Genomic DNA, 21,546 nt, shown 5'->3' on the forward strand with positions numbered 1-21,546 from the left:
TCTGGGCTCTCCCACTTAAGCAGGCACATTTGTTTCATGGAACTAGCTCTTCGGGGACCTGAATCCTGGGAGAACTCAGCAGCTCTGTGAATCCACTTTTCATTTTCTGTGGCTAATTTTGCAGACTTTCAAGAGGATGCAGGTTGCTTTACTGTCCCCTTTCCCCAGCCCAGGTAAGGACAGAAGGAAGAAGGTGTAGCAAATTCCTAACCACTCAGTCTCCAGCTCATAATGAATAGCCATCCCTGCCTCAGACTGACCTTGAACGCTATCCCGGGCCCCCGGTGGCCAGAAGGGGCCCTAGTGATGATGCTCCGATGATGCTTTGGGTGGAATCCCCAGCTCAAGGTTGACCCCTCTCCCCATTCTCGCACATCCCATCTCTGTCTCTTGGGAGGTTCTGAGCCCTGGAGGCGTCCTGAAAATGAGGACCCTCCTGCAGTTGTATGAGCACCCTCAGGAGTCTTTGAAATAAACTCTCGGGACCCCCAGGCATTGTAGCTTTCTCAGGAGAGGGACCCAATTTCCTATTTCACCATGTTCTCCCGCTTTTTGTTGTTCAGGGCCTTGACCATCAGTGTCATGTCTTTAGTTTATTTACCAACTCAGTTGGAATCTAATTCCAGATAGAAGTCAGCCAGTAAACTTTGTTAATGGCTCTTTTTGGAAGCTTCTAGAGTCACCATTGGAGGAGCCCTTGGAGGTCATCTTGTCCAGCCCTCTCACCTTAACCAGTGAGAACCCTGAGGCCCAGAGGAGTTGAGTGGCTGGTCCAGGTGAATTAATGGCGGAACCAGAACACGAACCCAGGGCTCTTTAACCACCTGGATGTAGGGAAACACGGAGTAAAGAATACTTAGCAGGTGTGTTCTCTTTTAGTTTAGCCAGCTTATACCTGAGTCACATGGATTAGAACATCCTCATTTTATTACAAGTTTATGGTTGACTCCTGGTAAACCAGAACTCCCATGTAAAGCTACCTTGTGGAAAAGCTTTAAAAATGCATTGGTGTACTTTTCTGAATTAGTGGCCCAAAGTGACTCCTAGTTGTCAGGGAATCTTGCTGCCCCTAGGAATCATTCCAAAATATTGGTTATAATTGTATAAAATGATAGCTTCAGAGCCTGGATTTGGCATGAATAAAAGCCACGAAATCTATTTCAGTATTCCTCCTGTCTCCCACCACATTAGCTTATTTAAAATATACTATTCTGGTTGTTTGAATTATTCCACATGGTCTTTAAAGCCCTGTTTGTTGTTATGCTATAGTTTTGGGTATGGAGTCGATGAGTTATCTTAGTTCAGGTAAATCATGTGACTTGCTTGCATTATACCAGTTGCCTTCTGATGCAGTAGTGATTTTTTTTTTCCTGACCTCCCATTTTCACATCAGATTGAACACAGACTCAGGCAAGGTGTAAGCTTGGCAGTGAGATTTGCTTGGCTTGTTTACTTTCTGCCATTGTTAAAGTGGCTATGATTCAGCACCAGGTTCTTCTCTCCCTGATGTGCTTGGGAGGAGTGGTATGTGTAACCCCAAGGCATCAGTGAAAGTGTGACCATCACATGAGAACGTCCTTTGTGTAGAAAAGCCTTACCCACTGCTTCCTGATGACTCTAGCTAGAATAATACCACCTTCCAGAAAAACCACTGAGATTCTAAATACATACCACGTCCTCAGTTAAGAAGACAGAAAGTAATTCTGAATAGCATGCAGGATATAGGGGCATCATGCTGGTTTCAAGCGTGCAGGCTATGGACATCACTTACAAATTTTTCTCGAGATGGGTGTTATATATGTATATGTCTTAGCAAGTTCAGATTGTTTTGGTTTCTTCAAACTGAGAGCTCACTTTTTCTCTGCGTGTACTTTCTTGCGCAGCTAACTCTGCGATAGTTATGACATCATAGTCTGTATAATGGATTACTGCCCCAGTGGGCTTGCTGGTTCTTCCGGCCATAGGGAAGGGGTCTGGCTTGAAGCGTGTTTACCAGCGGTAGTGCATGGAAGTTTCCACTTGGCATGTACTGGCTGAGGAACTGAGATAATGACTGAGGCTGAGTGAAAACACTTCTTGTTAGCAGTGTGGTGAGAGCTTGGAAAGGAAAGTAATATTGCAAACATCACCTTAGTGTGGGGAAGCAACACTTGCGGCAGAGAGAAAGTGGGACTTAGAAATGTGAGATCAGATTTAAATTCAGCCCGGTCCCAGACATGAGACCTGGTTAAGTCATGCAGCTCTGAGCCTGAGTTTTAACTGAACAATAAGGATGGTGGGCAGGGGCGACGGGCAGGATGGTAGTCGTGACATTTGCCTTATTCTGGGGCAGGCTGAATAATGGCCCCCCCCAAGATATCCTTGTCCTGATCCCCCGAACCTGTGCATGTTACCTTACATGGCAAAAGGGACTTTGTAGAAGTGATTAGGGATCTGGAAATGGAGAGGTTATCCTGGATTATCTGTGTGGGTCTAAAGTAATCGCAAGGGTCCTTCCTGAGAAGACGGAGGCAGCGAAGGAGCCATGCATGGGTCAAACAATGCAGGTGGCCTCTAGAGGCTGAAAAAAGGAAGGAACAGATTCTCCCCTCAGGGCCTTCAGAAGGAACCAGCCATGCCCACACCTTGACTTTGGGTTAGGGAGGCTCTTTTGAGTCTGGCCTCAGAAGAGGCCCCTCTGGCCTCCAGAACCATAAGAATAAATTCATGTTGTCTTAAGCCACTAAGGTTGGGATAACTTGTTATAGCAGCAAGAGAAAACTAATACCTCCTAGTGCTTATAACGATTACAGGTGACTTTGTATTTCTATATCTGTAAATCTCTTTCTTATATTTGTAAGTGCTGCATGGATTTGAGTACTTTTAAAATGCATTTTTATATTCATCTGAATTTCCAGATTAAAGTGGTATGGAGATGTCAGGAAGACCAGGAGACCAATTTCAATTATGCAGCGAAAGATTGTGTCTGAAAATTTAAACTCGTGTTATCAGCTAATTACTAATTGTGAAGTTGTTCATGGTCATTACCATCTGTGAGTCACGTTAGTTGAGCGGACAGGTGTGCTCTTTGCTTTCTATACCTGTGGGTCTCAACCTTGGATGTTCGGTGGAGTCACTGGGAGGGCTTTTAAAAGTCCCAGCGTCCAGACCTCACTCCAGGACAATTAAATCAGCATCTCCACAGGTGGAACTTGAGCATTGGTGTTTTTTAAATCTCTCCAAGTGGTTGTAGTGTTCAGCCAAGAATGAGACCCACTGCAGAGGTATGTGCCTGCTAAGTAAGATTTTAAATCAGTTTTCTGAAGTCTGACGACCTAGATGTTCTTTTGAGTTTTGGGGAAAATGCTGTGCTGGGGACTCTGTGTTATATCTTTCAATGATATTAACATAATCCAGTTTATGAGCTGTGGTATAATTCTGGCAAGAGATACAAAAGTCTAGTTAGCCAACAGCTTCAGAGATGTTCAGTAGATTGGTGTGCCCACAATTTCAATAAGCAAATACTTTTCTCCTTGTATTGCCCAAAGGCTTTTAAAAGCAAAAGTGAGGGAGAGAGAAGAAGGATGTTGAGACCTTCTCCGTAAACGGTTGATCTCCTTGAGAATTGATAAGAATTGTATTTATTCACGTTATATGTGCTTACATTTCCAGTCTGGAGGAGAAAAGAATCATTTTTGAAATTTCTTCCTTTGGAACCACTGGTGGCAGAAGCTGTGGTCTTTGAAAATTGCCTCCCTGTGTTCCTGGGTGCTTTGAGCTGTGACGTGTCGCTGAGGGCATCTCTGGGCTGCCTGTCACTAAGATGGCCCTTGTCTTTGACAGCAGGTGATGTTACCTGCATCTTGTATGTCACAGGGAGGGTATTATAGATAAAAGTGTTTTTATAAATCACAAGGTGCTATGCGAATGTTGCGATTGTATTTTCAGTGGGAATTCTGGGTTGAAGTTAGAAAGCTGATAGAAAGCCTGTAGCATAAATGTATATTCATGTATAAGAACAGATAGAGGTCCTTATTTTGTAGTGTTCTAAGGTAGTGACCGAGGAGATGCACTGGGTCTTGCACCTGTAGATGGCATGTGACTTTTGAAACATTTTTCTTTAAGAGAGAGAGAGAGAGAGAGAGAGAGAGAGAGAGAGAGAGAGAGAGAGAGAGACTCTTAAGCAGACTCCATGCTCAGTGTGGAGCCCAGCCCAGGACTCGATCCCACAACCCTGGGATCATGACCTGAGCTGAAATCAAGAGTTGGACGCTCAACCAGCTGAGCCACCCAGGTGCCCTAGCATGTGATTTTTTTTTTTTTTTTTTTTTTTTTTTTTTTTTTTTTTAGTGGTCATTTAGCTAGTTGGGTTTAACTTTCTTTGCTATAAATGAAAACATTAATGATGTTTTGGGTGTCCAGATAGTAGGGCCGTACTACAGTGTATCTGGTACTATTTAAATCTTGGCTCTGAAACTTACTGGCTGGGGGATGCTCAGGAAACTATTTAACTTCTCTGTACCTGAGTTTCTGCATCCTTAAAATGGGTGAGTGAGATACCCTCTCCTAGGACTGTTGTAAGGATTAAGTGAGGCCCCTAGAAAACTCGGTACCGTTTCTGGATGTGTCCCATAGATCTGTTCTCCTACCTCCTCACTCAAATGTGGGACAATTCCGGAACCTAGGTAAGTGTGTTTTCCACCTTTCTTTCTTCCCTCCATCCCTCCCTTCAGTAAATGTTTATTGGATACCTGCTACTCATAGGAACTACACTGTGGCTACAGTGTTAATGTGAGGTAGATGCTGTGTTCCAGAACTTTAATGGTTTAAAAGTTTGATTTAAAATACTGATACAAAGTGGTGCTGGGGCGGGACCGGCTGAGCAAAGCCTGTCTGTTTCTGTGAGATCAGAAATGTAAGACTACTGTGGTTTATCTGTACCAACCAGAGTAAGATTGTAAGATGTTTTTTATAATTGTGGATATCAGTAGATGGCCTTGGGGACCAAATACAGGAAGGTCGTAGGCATGTTGCTGATGCACTGAGTGGTTGCCTGGGAAATGGACATGGTCTCTGATCTGATTTGCCAGATTATCAGTCATTTATCAAAGCAAACATTGTGACAAGGCGTTTTTTGTGTGCTTGGCACTGTGCCAGCTCTCCAGGGCCCGGGGAGGTGGTGGGGGGGAGGGCTGGTCCCTGCCTGGTAGAGCTTCCTGAGTATCAGAAGACTTTACAGTTGAGGGCTGGGGTACTTCATAGTGTGAATGCTGGGTAGAAGCTTCAGGAAGCTTTCACCAGATCCCTGAGCTCAAAGAAGTGTGTGGGGTATTTTATCGTTCATGAAACTGTTTATTTTTTTAACCTGTATTTTGGGTACCATTCATTCACAAACAGATTTACTTTGTTGTCATGAATTATATCTTTTTCATATAGTCCAAAATGAAATCCTCTTGCCCCCAAATTTCCCGTAGTATACCTTTCTTGTACCCTAATCAAGTCTATGTAGCTTGACCCAGCTCTTCAGTAACTTGGGTTTTATTTTCTATGAGAGCTATTAATCAAGTTTGGTGGAGATCATAATATCCATTTGTGTTATTTTCAACTCTGCTTATCAAGACTTAAAAAAAAAGAGAATTATTTTAAGGTCATAGAATAATTCTGGAGAATGCTCAAAGAAATTTTGCATTTTCACCAATTCTACTTAGAACCACCTATGAAAAATGATAGGATTATAATGATGATAATGATTACATTGGCTTTCAAGTGGTTATTCTATTCCAAATAATATCCTGAGGGCTTTGCACACACATTCTCATTTTATCACCCAGCAACTGTGTGAGCCCAGGCTTTCCTAGTGTCCACGTTTACAGATGACGCACACAAGGGCACAACAAGGTTGGATAAATTGTCCAAGTTCAAATGGTTCGCCATTGAAGGTCTCCTACTTGACTCCAGATGCGTCTGACAGATGTGCTTTCTACACTACTGTGTTCTTGCTTTGGGCAAAATGCGCATGAGGTGGTTGGGGAAGCAGAGCCTGTAGAAAAGACAGGAAGGACATATTAAGTAATTCACTTCCATATATCCCTGACAGGTTTGGATGAAGGGTCATTGTATTTAAAGAGATACAGACAGCTGAGAAATTGAGTATTGCCTCAGGCCACAAAGTAAATCATTGATAGAACTTAATCCAGAAGCCAGGTGCTTTTCAAACTCGTTCTGTGAAGGCTCAGTGGACACGACTGCACAATCTCCATCAATTCAAATGAGTTGAAGAAGGAGGGATCCATTTTGTTACAGGTAACCTGAAGTCAGAGGTTTAAGAATTTTTAATTTGGATGAAATTCTAAAACTATGCGGGCTTTGGCACCTGTTTGGGCAGACTGGGCAGATTGGGCAATGCCAGTTTGGGCACATTACCTCAACTGAGCAGTGAATACTTCCTTTGTGTGGCTGTTGGGAGGAAGCGGGGCTGGTGGCACCTGGAACTTTGTCGGTATTCTCTATAATCGCTCACTGATTGGTCACTTGTGATGCATTTGAAATAACTTCAGGGAGAGTTGGGTTCTCAAAACTCTAATCATGGGCCTAGGGAAGTTCTTCAGGGTCAACGTGAAGGTAGCAGAAATGGAGACTTTCTAAAAAATTCTCTGGCCATACCACACAGCAGTTGCATCTCGGTTTTTGCGTGTTGGGTACCGAAGACCATTTGCTTTGGAAAGGGCACTTCGTGCGTAGGTTGTGAGCTGTTAACCGCCCCCCTCCTTCCAATGTTCCACCCAGGGCAGCATTTCCGTGACACAGACTTGGCTCCTAACAGCTAACAGTGAGGAGAAACAAGGAAAACTCTCGGCCCTTATCCAGGCTCCTTATTCCATGCCCTTCCTGGATTGGTCAAGACTCCAGGACCTCCACTGGGGGTGTGCCAGACATTCTCTGTTCATCCCTCCAGATCAGTCTCCCATCTTCCCAGACCTTCTTGGGCTGTGCCAAGGGAAGCCAGCCTTCCTTGCCCTCTGGCTTCAGGTTGGGTTTGACTACTGGCAGGAGATAATAGGACAGAGAAGAGAGAAGTCGGAGCCCTCCTCTGCTTTCCCACACCCTTGCTCCCTCCCTGCCTGAGCCCCCATTCCCTCTCTCTATTAGCTCCTGCTGGAAAGAGCCCCTTTCCATGTTCCAGAACACCAAGCTTTTACTTATTGTGGTGACAGTTCCCTTCTCTTGCCCTTCAGCTCTGGGGTTGATAGGGGCCTTCTAGTGTTGCTAATCCCTGGGGGCCTTGAGAGGACCCTCACCCCTGCCCGGACCTGCATATAGTCCCTTCCTTAACTCTCTTCAGATACTTCCCAGGAAGCTATAGCTGTGTCCAGCTTAAGTCATGGACAGACTGGATCGCTATGTGTTACCGGCATATGGGGTGCCTGGGTGGCTCTAGTCGGTTGAGCGTCCGACTCCAGCTCGGGTCATTATCTCGCGGTTTGTGAGTTCGAGCCCCACATCAGGCTCACTGCTGTCAGTCTGTCAGCACAGAGCCTGCTTCGGATCCTCTGTCCCCCTCTCCCTGCCCCTCCCCCGCTGGTGCTCTCCCCAAAATAAATAAATATTTTTAAAAATGGTAAACATATGGGGTGCCTGGGTGGCTCAGTCGGTTAAGCACCCGACTTCGGCTCAGGTCATCATCTCACGGTCCGTGGGTTCGAGCCCGCGTCGGGCTCTGGGCTGACAGCTCAGAGCCTGGAGCCTGCTTCCGATTCTGTGTCTCCCTCTCTCTCTGCCCCTTCCCCACTCGGGTTCTGTCTCTCTCCGTCTCTCAAAACTAAATAAACATTAAAAAAAATTTTTTTAAATGGTGAACATGTGAGTGTCGCTTGTTGTTTTCTTACTGACTTCCAGTTTAATTAGAGGAAGGTGATGGTAGAGGAGGGGTATTAATTAATTTATTTTTTTAATTTTTACTATATCTGACATGTGCACTTTTAGGATATGGAATCGTTCACACGTGTGGTATGATTTTAGTGGTCAGAAGAATTATGGGAGCCTGACATCTCTTGCAAAAATACTGAGAAACCTAGAAAACTTCGGTTGTGGTGGGACAGAGAGAGAGAGAGGACAGAGTCAGTGAGAGCCTTCCTGGCCCCCGTGGCGCTTTACTTGGCTGGCGTGATAGCAACCTCTGATGTGATAGAGCAGTTTTTCAGTGGAGCATCCATCCGGTATGTGCTGGACACAGTTCTAGAGGCTGGGGATGCGGCACCGAATACAACACACGTAGAGCCCATGTTCTGGGGACTCAGTGGGGTGACGCCGAATAAAATAGGTGAGTGACGCACGGTGTTCGAAGATGATGTGTCCAGAGAAGGATCACCGAAGGAAGAAGAGAGGGGATGTTGGGAGGCACTGCAATTTTTAAAAAGGCAGTCAAAGAAGACCTTCTTAAGGACGTCACCTCGAAGGAGGTGAGGAGGAAAACCCATCAGTCAGTATCTGAGAGCAGAGATGGCAGGCAGCAGGGAGAGCAGGCCTGGAGCAGAGGGAGCCAGGGGTCCACAAGGGGAGGCCCCGAGATGTGACAGTGATGTCACGGGGCCCTGTGGGTCATTGGAAGTACTTTGGTTTTACTTCTCACGCACATGTGGCTATCCTAGGGCTTGAGGGAGGAGTCCCTTGCTCTGACTTTTGTCTTACTGTACCCTGGATGCAGTACCCAGAGTAGACTGTAGGGGGCAGAGGAGGGGTGCGGGGAGCCAGACCACCATCTTGCCAATGCTCCTGGCAAGCAAGAGTGCTGGTGGCCTGGACCAGGATGCAGCAGGGGAGTAGGGAAAAGTGGTCCGATTCCAGACATTTGTAGAGTGAAGCCGATGGGGTAGGTGGAATATGAGGCATGTGAACGAGAGGAGACTGGATGGGGCTGAGGGTTTTCACCTGCACTGCTACAAGGATAGAGTTGCCAGGAAGTGAGATGGGGAGGACTGTGGGGACAGCAGGTCTGGGGCTGTGTTGAGGGGAGACCAGAATTCCATGCTGGACATGCTCACTTTGAGAAGTTTATGAGGAACCCCAGTGGTGATCTCAGACGTGTGACTGTTGTCAATGTTTGAATGGTAATTTTAATTTTCAAATTATATTACCCTTGGCAGCTGGCTTTCTCTGAGGTGTGTTTTAAGAAACAGAAATGTGTGGGAGTGCCTGGGTGGCTCCGTTGGTTGTGTCCCACCTTGGCTCAGGTCATCATCTCGCTGTTTGTGAGTTCAAACCCCACATGGGGCTTTGTGCTGACAGCTCTGAGCCTGGAGCCTGCTTCAGATTCTGTGTCTGTGTCTCTCTCTGCCCCTCCCCTGCTCTCTCTCTCTCTCTCAAAAATAAACTTAAAAAAAATATTTTTTGAAGAAATGTTTATACCATGGCTGTAGTGATTTTGAGAGTAAGCCTCAAGGCAGACTATGCAATGCCTATATTTTCCATTGATGCAAAGCCATCTTTGCATAGTTAACAGATTCAAGGACACTTGTGGGAATTCATCCTGAGCCAAGAGACTTTTGGCACTGTTTTACCAGCTCTTACTATAACTACACCAAACCTTTTTTAGAGCACAGCTGCCTTCTATGGCATTATGCAATGAGGGTTTCTAGTCAGCCACAAAAACAGACCTCATGCAAATGGAAATAACACATTTAGCAAGGTTCCTGTTTGCTCGTGTGTTAAAACTCTCCTGCCCTTTTAGATACATTTTTCCTTTAAAGATAATTCTGCTACCTCTTTCTTGTGCTTTTCTCTCCAATTTCTTCCTTCTGATGTATTCCTGAAAGTTCTATTTTCTTGTTGGTAATGTCACATTTGCTCCCAAAGGGAAGTTAGGCTGCAAGTAGGGGAGAGGATAGCAGTGTTTATCGAGCAGCTGGCTGCTGGACTGGATGCCTTACCAATTACCCGTTTCATCCTCAAAACAATACTTTGAGCGAGGTGTGATTCTTCTTGCTTAACGGATGAGGACACTGAAACTCAGCGAGGTTAAATGATTTGCCGAAGGCCGTGTAGCTAATTAGTGACGAGCTGAGATTCCCATTAGTGAATTTCCAAGGTCCAGGGACTCTGCTGTGCCCAAAATTCTGTCTTCGGGCACCTTAGTGCTTCTAGATGTTAGTGCATTGCCTCATCTGGACTTACCGATGCCGAAGAGGGGAGCAGCACTAGTATTTCTGTGCCCGATGCCCCTTTCATCAATGCTTCCACACGCTTCCACCATGTTCAGTGGTGGTAGGCGGGGCGGCAGGATCTCAGGGCTTACAGTTGAGCAAACAGTAAGGAAACGCACGGGTGAAAAGCAACAAGAGGAAGGAGCAGGTGCATCACAAGTGTGCCTTGGTCTGTTTGGGACCATTTCTACCTCGCCCTTCAGCCTCTAAGCTGAAGAATAGTCCAGCCGGGGAGGTGGGGAAGAAGGCTCTGGACAGCAGGCGCAGCAAGAACAAACGGAGGCAGGGCTGAGCCTGGGTAGTTGAGCTAGAGGCACAGGTGTAGTGGGGAGGGAAGAGAAGTGGTCTAGGGGAGACAGAAGTTGTCTGCTCTGTAGTACTGAACGACCGTTGTGTCTTTGACTTTTTATTTCATGATCCCATGGCTGCTCTTCAAGTTCGTCTTTTGGGGATATTTTTTAAAGGTTAGGAAAAAGGGGCGCCTGGGTGGCTCAGCCGGTTAGGCGTCCGACTTCAGCTCAGGTCATGATCTCACAGCTCGTGAGTTCGAGCCCCGCGTCGGGCTCTGTGCTGACAGCTCGGAGCCCGGCGCCTGCTTCGGATTCTGTGTCTCCTTCTTTCTCTGCCCCTCCCCCACTTGTGCTCTGTCTCTATCAAAAATAAATAAATGTAAAAAAAAATTTTTTTAAAGGTTAAGAAAAAGACCAGAAGAAGCGTGAGCGCAGATGGGTGAGGGTGCACGGCTGCTTTTGAGCGGGCTTATGCTGAGGCTCATCACGTGCGAGTATGACTACTGGGAGGACAGTTTTAACTGGGAGGAATGCAAGATGGGCTGCCTCTGCTTCGGACAGCTAGTGTCCCAGAGTGAGGAGCGTGAGTGTTTTGGGGGTACTCACATAAACCTGGCGGTGTCTTAAAGGACGCATGTGCCTCCCCATGTAAGATGAAATGATAAAAAAAAAACAAGACAAAACTACGTTGTAAGGGAAGAAATCTTTTTGACTATAAACTTCACCCTTCAGCACGTACATAGATGAAAGGTTGATGTTTTCTAGCACAAAGCTTCCAGATGGCTTGGTCGGCACGCGCTGTATGCCCAGCTGGCGTGGCCCCGGCATGTGGAGCTGGTGAGAGGTCTGGCACTCCAGGCCATCTTCGTTGTTTAACTAGATTCTATCTGAGATCCCTAGCATTTCTCTTCTTAGCACGGTCAAAACTGTCGCCTCTATAAGTGAATAAGAAAATCATCTTAACCCAACCTCCCTACTGTTATAGAAATCTTACAGTATCACCCGTTTTTTTTTGCCCTTGGATCCACTTACGGATCCCCAGATCCCTTGGATCCACTTATGGATCCACTTCTCCCCCGGAGAAGCAGGGAGAATAAAGTGAATGAAATAGCCTGTTTGTTACGTGCCATCTATAAATTGCTCATCACCAAGGTGAGTAGGTGAGTGAATGCGCTTTTGCAAGGCCACTGTGAATATCTAAGGGTCATCAGAGCTTTTAAAAACTAAGATAAAATGTATTTTGCTCATTCCCTTAAGAAATCAAGTCTCACTGTATCTTATTACTCTCGTTGGAGATACAAGTTTAAAGTACCTGTGACCTACAGACTCATGTTATTATTACTTTCATTCTCTCATAACCTCTAGAGTTACTGTGTAGGCACAAGATGAATCACTTGTGATTGGACAATCTCTGCTAGCGATTTAGGAAAAAAAAAAAAAATCTGACCTCCAGGTAAAAATGCCGCCGTGAATGCCCTACAGTCCCAAACACATTCCTCAAACATACAACAATAACCAACACACGAGAAACCCCAGAGACACTGTGTTGGCTTATTCCACCAGATCGAGATGATGAATGTCCTTTGCCATCGTAGGAGGTGGGCGGCAAGGTATTGATTTTATGATTGCCAGTGTTCTGTTACTTATAACTCTTTTCCAATTAGTTGCGTGAGATTTGATAAAAGGCGCTTGCTCATGAATTTGACTTGTACCTCCATACAAAATGCTAAGCATCATTTGTGCTTTGTAGAGTTTGCCCTTTGTGCTGTTTAGACACCTAGATGCTGTAGGTTTTTAAACAATAGCTGGCAATCCTAAAGAAGTTAATGTCTAATTTGGTGAGGCTCACCTTGGGAAGCCGGTGCAAATGGCTAGAAACACATCGTGGGCCTAAGTCATTTCTAGCTAGAGCTGGCTCTTTCTCTTAGGGTGTGCAATAGCTGAAAAGTTTTCTCAGTCACTCCAAAACGGTCGTTGAGGGGTTGCCTGGGTGGCTCAGTCGATTGAACGTCCAACTCTTGATTTGGGCCCAGGTCATGATCTCATGGTTCGTGGGATTGAGCCCTGTGTTGGGCTCTGTGCTGGTGTGCAGAGCCTGCCTGGAATTCTCTTTCTCCCTCTCTCTGCCTCTCCCCCATTCATGCTTTCACTCTCTCTCTCTTTCAAAAAAAAAAAAAAAAAAGTGGTTGTTGAGGTATCGCTGATATACACCCAACATAGGTCGTGCTAAAATCCCTCCGACAGAGCAGGTCAGCAGCTGGCTGGCCAGGTGTGAACTCCAGAATGCAGTACACTTGGGAGGAAAACCCGTCGAAACCACTTCCATTCTGTGGAGTCAGGTGGTTGTGGTTGAAGGGGCTTGCCTGAAACAGTCAGGAAACAGGAAGCGACCCGGGCATCTCACCCAGGAAGGCGCTCGGTAGTCAAGCATTTGCTCTTTTGCCATGAAGGACGGGATAGGCCGGGCAAGAGGCTTGTGTGGGTCCTAATTTTTGCGAAAACAAGTCTCTGTGGAGACAAAGCCCTTGTGACTGTTGGCCTGAGTCTGACAGCTGCCAGGCTTGTTAAAATGACAGCAGGATTCAGAAGAGAAACGGGCCGCTTGGAACACGGGAGAGTGTGTTCTGCTTTTATGTCTGGCGTGCGGTCGGCTGTCAATTAATAGAACTGCTCTGTGAGTTAGAAAAGCAGGCCACAAAGGGTCTTTCAGGAAATGTTTATAATGTGGAGTTATTCTGACCCTTGCTGTGTTGGCTGCAAAATGGAACAATGGCTTCTTCCTAACAAATTGTCCAGTAGGAAAAAGTGTAGTGATGGGAATTGTCGGTTACGTTGATAACAAACCGAATGTGGTATATTCGCAGTAAAAAGAAATGTGAGTCTTAAAAACATCAGAGCTGAGTTCAGTTTTCTAATTTGCTGTTACAGTCCTTGTGCTGGGCTTCAAAGTAATGCCTTCTAGCATATTCCTCGGGTCAAATCCAGCCTGCCCCCTGTTTCCGCAAATCAAAGTTTTGTTGGAACCCAGCGCATCCATTTGTTTGGGAATTAGCGTGTGGCTGCTTTCTCCTACAGTGGCAGGGTTGAGTAGTTGTGGCAGTTATGGTGTGGCCCGCGAAGCCTGAAATATTTACTATCTGTCCCTGTAGAGGAAAAGTGTGTTGACCTCTGTTCTAGAAGTTTGCCACTCAAAGCAGCATTGGCGATTCGTTGGCACATTGACGTTTGGGAAGCGCTGGCCGGGGGCAGGGGTTCCTTACCTGGAGCTTCAGTGATCGAACTCCCTGAAGTTATGGGCGCACTTCTGCTGGGGCACATGCATATTATTCTGCACCTCTGACCTCTCAGACACAGAGGAATCTGCACCCGTGGTCACTTTCTCAGAATGGTTTGTAGCCCTGAAAGTGAAGAATCATTAGTCTTGAAGAGGGAGACCTTGACTCAGAACTCCTGGATTCATGTTTGAAATGATGGTTACAAAGATCTCACTACTTTACAACAAGAGAAGTCAGACCAACTTATGCTTATTTATTTATCTGTTCTTAAATAAAGGATGTAAGATTTGCAGCCCAGTATACAGCAGTGAGATATGACATTTCCTAACTATTATTAATGGACAAGGGACTGTTTCATGGATATTGGTTCCTTGAGCCTTAATAGCTAGTGTCATATCACATTGTGGTTCTGGAGATATTTATTACGTGCCTCTCCCATTTGGAAAAATGAAAGCTCTGAGGTCCAAAATTATAGGCCTTGGTGGTGACTTTTTATGGGTATCCACTAGAAATGACTGCTAGTTAGCTTGACAACGTTATTAAACATCCATCATGTGTGGAACCCTGTAGGAATTTCCAAGAAGCAGAAGATCGACTGTATAATGGGCTGGGACTGCCTTCTGATCACCTTTCCCATGAACGGCTGTTTCATGTACTCTGTGAGCCTTTCTCGCCCCAGGTTAGACACCTGTAGTAGGTAGTAGGAACCAGAAGATTTATATATCATCTTCAGGGTACATATATGGACACGTTTCTGGGGATGGAAGCTGAGCAGATCAGTAGAGGAAGGAATAACAATGGTGCTTTTAGCAAAAACTGTGGTGGGACGCTGGGGTGGCTCAGTCAGTTAAGCGTCTGACTCTTGATTTCAGCGCAGGTCATGATCTCACGGGTTCGTGGGTTCAAGCCCCGTGTTGGGCTCTGCACTGACAATGCAGAACCTGCTTGGGATTCTGTCTCCTTCTCTCTGTGCCCCTCCCCTCCCCTCCCCTCCCCTGCCCTTTCTCTCTCTCTCAAAATAAATAAACATTAAAAAAAAACAACTGTGGTGTCAGAGGTAAGAGAAAGTGAAGAAGCTCAGAAATGCAAGTCTAGCTGAGGAGCCCTGACTTTGGAACCAAAATATCACCCCCACAAGCCTAAAAAGGTACATATCACTTTACTACACCACTTTAAACTTTTTGTTTTTAATCCATTAGAAATTAATATAGAGAAAGATGGACTGTTACCAGGAGGAACATAAATATTTTTTTGGTGCTGTTTTTCAGTGGGAGACTTCTTCTCTGGGACAAACAGGTTCCTGGGATCCTGGGTTCTGGGAGCTGGGATGGATTGTTCACAGCTTTTGGGCTGCCTGGGACCCATGGACTCTGAAAGTCCACCTGGGAAGCCAAGAAGTTAGAAGCGAACACACAGATTAGTGTGACAAGGAGAAAGACCAAGGATGACACAGTCAGATAGAACTAGAAACTCCCAGGCCAGAGCATGAGGCTTTGGAAGAGGAGAGGGAGCCGTGGGAGACAGGACAGGACCTCTGCTTTGTAGGCATAGCTTCTTGGAATGTGGGCTACGAAGAAAGGACACACCAGTCCAAGTTGCAGGATCCTAGGCGATTTAACTGGTGTTGTCCACTACATGGAGGCAAGACTTTGGACATCTCCAGTGGAGCTCAGCTCCTAGCAGTATCCACTGACAGGGCCTGGGAGCAGTGATAGCTGATGACTGTGAGCACCCCTATGGTTAATAAGATCTTGGTTTATTTCTTTTAAGGATTAAAACCAAAAATTTTTAAGTACTCTCTACACCTAGCATGGGGCTGAAACTCACAACTCCGAGATCAAGAGTTGCATACTCTTTGACTAAGCCAGCCGGGCGCCCCACTCTTGGTTTCTAAATGCCATTCTGCAACTGAGAGGAATGAGCTCTTGGGAGGAGTGGCCGATTCTGGGCCTGGGACAGGAAAAGTATAAGATGAGCCTAAAGCATCTTTTTATGTCACAAAGTAAGGAAGTGCTCAAAGAGCGATGGGGACATAGGAACCAGCCTGAAAGGAGCCCCCAGGAGCCACATAAATTTACAGCATGAAGATAAATATGGCAATAATGAGTCCTAACTCATTGAATAATATAAAATCAATGAACCCATACTAGTATGAATAAAATAAATATGGAAAAGAGGACATTCGATCAGAATGTCAACTAATAAATGTAGAAGAAAGGGTAGAATTAAAAATCACCATCTGGCAACCATCGTGTTATAGTTAATTCAGGCAAGAAATTTTAAAGCATGCTAAGGTGAGTGGATGAAAGTTTGATAAAGAATAAGCTTTATAAAGCTTCAACATATCTCTCTACCAAACGCTTGTTAAATACAAAAGAGGGGTGGGGCGCCTGGGTGGCTCAGTGGGTTAAGCGGCCAACTTCGGCTCAGGTCATGATCTCACGGTCCGTGAGTTCGAGCCCTGCATCAGGCTCTGTGCTGACAGCTCAGAGCCTGGAGCCTGTTTCAGATTCTGTGTCTCCCTCTCTCTGACCTTCCCCCGTTCATGTTCTGTCTCTCTCTGTCTCAAAAATAAATAAACATTAAAAAAAATAAAAAAAAAATACAAAAGAGGGGGGGTATTAAAGATTGACTTTGCAGTGGAGAAACTTGGGAGACACGAGTGATCAAATTAATATAACATAACCACCTACTAGAATTACTTCTGTAATTCTTCTCTCTTCTGCCCACCAAATAAAATGTATAAACTGAATTTGTTCATGAGAAAACGTCAGGCACACTCAATTGAGGGATATTCTACAAAGTAACTCTCGGTAATTTTCAAACTGTGAAGGTTATAGAAAGTCAAGAGAACACTGAGGAATGAAGAATTGTGACCTGTAAATACAACCTGTGACCCTGGATTCTCTCCCTTTGTATTATTAGGACATTTGGTGAGATTTTCTGAATTTAATAGTTGTACTGCTGTTACGTAGGAAATACTTTGAGCATATGAGAGTAAGGGACTTCAGGTCTGCAACTTACCATCAAATGTTACAGGGAAGGGGGAAGTTACTTGTTTTTTTGCAAGGAGGTGGGGGTCCTATGAGTAATCATTGTATTGAAGTTGTGGCAGCTGATGGCAAAAGCTCAGCTCGGATTGCTGACGGGTGAGGAAGGTTGAGAACAAATTGGCAGCCTGTGTTGTCGTTAGCAGAGAAGCAGGTACCAGTAGGGACAAGAAGGACAGAGGACCAGATGGGGAGTAGTCAGTTTAGGATAAAGAAGCTCAACGTACAAAAAGGTGAAAGTCCTCCAGGAGGGATTAAGTGGGTGGCAAGGAGGTGAGTCCTGAGAAGAGGATGGGGGAAGACTGATAGATCTGGGTGGGGAGGGGAAAGCAAGGACCTTGAATGGGGCTTTGAACAGCAGACACGCATCAGCTTATGTGCTCGTTCTTTGCTGGAGCCTCCAAGTGCCTGCCTAGTCAATGGCGGCTCTTCTGTCTCTTTGCAGTCATTGTTAGCACTGTCTGAGGATGCTCTGTGACTGTAGATGCCTTGGGGCCAAGCTGGGTGGGAGGGGTGGCAGGAGAGATGGTTTGCCAGGGACTAAAGAAGGATTACAGCAGTTAATTCTAGAAAGAGAGGTTGGTTTAAGTTCACACTGAGGTACATTTCATTGGATCTTGGTTCTCTGAGATTCACTTCTGCTAATACTAATGAAAATGAGGCTGGCTTCAAGTACAGGCTGAAATGTGAGCATTTAAGTATTACTCCTGCACCTTTGGTTATAGGGCTGAACTTTGGAGTCCTTCTTGTAATTGGATTTCTCATCTCTTGAACATGAAGAGTTAGAAGAGCCCCAAATCGGGGCGCCAGGGTGGCTCAGTTGGTTAAGCCTCTGACTCTTGATCTCGGCTCAGGTCATGATCTCACAATTCATGAGTTGGAGCCCATGTCGGGCTCTGCGCTAACAGCACAGAGCCTGCTTGGGATTCTCTCTCTCCCTCTCTTTCTCAAAATACATAAATAAACATAAAAAAAAAAGAGCCCCAAATCGAATAAATAGGATTGTTCGTATTTCATATTAATTTAATTCACCAAAGTTGTGAATGCCTAGCATGTGCTTAAAAGCTGTGGTTTATAAAGACAAAGAACACCCATTTCCTGCTCTAGAGGAACCAGATGGGGAGGGGAGAACTGAATGAACAAGTAGTTACAATGCAGCATGGGAAGGGGATTCATAGAGGCTGTACAGGGCTGAGGAACTGGGGAGGAGGGAGCCTCCAACTTTTTTTTTTTTTTAATGTTTATTTATTTTTGAGAGAGAGAGAGACAGAGCATGAGTAGGGGAAGGGCAGAGAGAGAGGGGAGACATAGAACCCAAAGCAGGCTGCAGGCTCTGATGTGGGGCTCAAACCCACAAACCATGAAATCATGACCTGAGCCAAAGTCGGAGGCTTAACTGACGGAGCCACCCAGGCTCCCCTCCTCCAACTTTATAGGGGTTGTAAAGGGAAACTTTCGAGTCGGGAGGAACAGTGTGTATGTTTCTTCAAAGAAAGGCACAGAGGCAAAGAACCAGGAGTTGGAGGGTGTCCTGGAGCCCAGGGGAAGGTGTGGGGGTGGGAGACGGAGCCTGTGTGATTAATGGGGACGAGGTCTAAGGACCCTGAGTACCACTCTAGTGGAGTCTAAAGGAAAGAATGCATTTGGGTGCCAGGAGCCCTGCTAGACCCTTGGCCTGGTAAAATAGAAAATTAAGATAAGCACAAGGGGCACCTGGCTGGCCCAGTTGGTGGTGCATGCAACTCTTGATCTTGGAGTTGTGGGTTCGAGTCCCACGTTAGGTGTAGAGATTACTTAAAAAAAAAAAGTCTTAAACAAAAAGAAAGAAAAGAACAGCACAAAGCCAGTATATTCATTTGCTTAGGCTGCCATTACAACCTAGCACGGGCTGGGTGGCACTGACAACAGAAATGTATATTCTCGCAGTTCTGGAGACTAGAAGTCTCAGATCTAGGTATCAGCAGGGTTGATTTCTTCTGAGGCCTGTGTCCTCGGCTTATAGATGGCCACCTTCTCCGTGAGTCTTCACGTGGTCTTCGAAATACCTGTCTGTGCCCTCATTTCCCCTCTTGACAAGGACGTAGTCATATTGAATTAGGGCCACCCTCGTGACCTCATTTTATTTAACTCAATCACCTCTTTAAAGGCCCCATCTCTAAACGTGGTCACATTCTGAGGTGAGAACTGGGGTTAGTACTTCAACGTGTGAATTATGGGGGGGACACAATTCAGCCCATAATAGGAAGTTTTATTTTTGTAGATCCTCCCAAGTTTATGAAGTATGACTGGCAGCTTTTTGAGACGCGTACGAGGCTGGCTTTAGCTGTATTTAGCTTTCTCTCACCTATAATCTTAGAAATAGAAGGACTAACTGAACAGGTGGAATGGAGATGAATTTTACACATTTGCAGGCATCATGACACTTCACTCCCAGAATACATCTCCTGAGAACAAGGACATTCTCCTACAAAATCACCGCATGACACCCAAGAAATTCACCGTCAGTTCAATAATATCATCTAATATAAAGTCCACATTAGAATATGTCCTTTATCACTGTAGAGTCACTCCCCCCCTCCCCCCCCCCGCCCCCCGCCGCTGCCAGCTCGTGGATCCCAACATGGTTCGTGCATCTTCTTAGTCTCTTATAATCTAGAACAGTCTCCTTGCTTTTGTTTCCCTTTCCACAATGTTGCCAGTGTTGAGGAGCTCATAAAAGTCCTACGCGTCTTGTTCCTTGTGATTAAATTCAAGATGAACATTTTGGCATGGTACCTCACAAGCAATATTGTGTTCTTCCATGCACCGCTGTAGAAGGCACATGACATCGGTCTGTGCCATTATTGGGAGGTGCTAAGTTAGATCTTTGGTTAAGGTGATACGTGCCAGATCCCTCCAGTGTAGAGATGACTTTTCTCTTCACCATTTAATAAGCAATCTGTGAGCTGATCTTTGAGGCAAGTAAATATGCTATGCTGTCTTCCAGCAACTTTTCAACCCAGTGATTTTTAGCATTTATGGATGATCATTGCCCAAGTCAGTCACTACATTGGGGGTAGCAAAATGGTGATTGTAAAAATTAATTTGTCATTTTTCATATATAAGCCAGGATTCATAGAGAGAACTCCCTCCCCCTTCCTCTCTTTCTTCTTCTCTTTCTACATTTTCCCCCTTTGGTTATGTTGGCTCTGTTATGATGGTTATGTTGTCTATCTGAGTTCAGCTCAGTTGTTTAATTTTATATATTTTTTAATATATTTAATTAATTATATATATATTACATATTTTTATATATTATAAAATATATATTATATAAATTATATATATAATTTAATCTATTTAATTTTAGGGTTTGATTTTCATCCTTTTTTGATTTAATTAATTTTTTTGAATACATAAAATGTCTACATGACTCAAAAGTCATGGCTGTACAAAAGAGATACTGAGAGAGGCCTCACTCCCAAGCCCTTCCTCTCCATTCCCACCCACCCCCTTATATGTGGCCATTTACATTAATTGGTTTGTTCTCTGTTTATTTCCATAAAAATAAGCAAATATATCTTCTTATTCGCCTTCTTTCTTTCACCTTGCTTTGTTTTTTTCCTTCCACATAGTAAAACCAGGTTGTCATTCCAAAGTCATTCATAGCATCTTCCACAGTCTTCTGTATGACCACATACCATGCTACTCCAACTGAGTGGATAGAAACCAATTAGCTTCTGTGAATGGGAATTTAAATTTCTTCCCCCTGTCCCCCCAGCATAAGGCTGTTACAAATAATGGTGAAATGAATTACCTTGTGAATGTTTTATTTTGTAGTAATGGAGGTGTATTTTCAGAGTGAGCACTTAGCTCACTAAGCTAGGTCAACAGGTAAATGTAATTACCTAGGAATTACTAGGTCAACAGGTAAATGTAAATCACACAGAGCTTTGTCAGATAACCACACCCGCCCCTCCTGCTGATGTGTTCTCCCAAGAGCAGTGTGAGTGTGCCTGGTGTGGGATGGATTGTTAGAGTCCTTTTTAGTTAGAGGAATGATCAGTGGCTCTCAAACCTTAGTTGACATCACAATCAGTCCTGGAGTTTTTGCATTGGTACCACACTCCCAAGCACTGATTTATTCAGTGGTCAGTGGACATTACGAGGCATGGGAAATGATTTTATAGAAGTATTAGTTTACCATCTAAGTTTGGTAACCAACACAGTAATCCCTTCCTTTAGCTTACCATTCTAGGAAGAAGTAAATGAAAGCATACTGTTAATGCATGAATCTTAACCATGTTCATGATTTCTGAATTCCCTACAAATACTGATGACCGTATGTCCTTAATTTTTCAAAAGTGGCCTGATTTCAGTTAGTTTTCATTTAGTCCGTAAGCATTTATTGAGCTCTTACTGGATGGCAGTCATTGCTTTTGTACTAAGGAAAGGATACAGGACAGGCCAGATCCCTGTCCTCAGGTATTCATTCTGCTTTGGGGAGATGCAGGTAAACAGGAGTCCTTTGAACCCCTCAGTTGGTCAAACACAGGATGTAACTAGGTTCCTGCCCTGAAGGAACTCTTTCCAACGGGGGAGACACAAGTAAACAGAATATGAGAACGTAGGAGTGGCGCCTAACCCAGCTAGAGGGGTAAGAGATGCTATCTTGGAATGAGTGGTGGACATCTGGGCTGGATTTTTCCAGGCCAGAGAAGGGGATGGCATTCTAAGCTAAGAGAATGATGTGTGTACGGGGCCTTGGAGGCAA

General features: G+C 44.9%; 1 protein-coding gene across 7 annotated transcripts in view; it reads left to right on the forward strand.

Moving 5' to 3' along the window:
- RNF152 (ring finger protein 152) overlaps positions 1 to 21,546 on the forward strand; it is a 79,423-nt gene that overhangs the window by 31,156 nt on the left and 26,721 nt on the right. The window contains exon 1 of one of the 7 annotated variants that reach the window (XM_058691915.1): positions 6,258 to 6,282. The exons of the other annotated variants lie outside the window; for them this stretch is intronic. The gene's annotated coding sequence lies outside the window, so the exon portion shown is untranslated. Of the gene's footprint in view, positions 1 to 6,257; positions 6,283 to 21,546 lie in introns of those variants that run through there. 7 annotated transcript variants of the gene reach the window in all.

Source organism: Neofelis nebulosa, chromosome 11 (assembly GCF_028018385.1).
Source record: "Neofelis nebulosa isolate mNeoNeb1 chromosome 11, mNeoNeb1.pri, whole genome shotgun sequence".
NCBI lineage: Eukaryota > Metazoa > Chordata > Mammalia > Carnivora > Felidae > Neofelis > Neofelis nebulosa.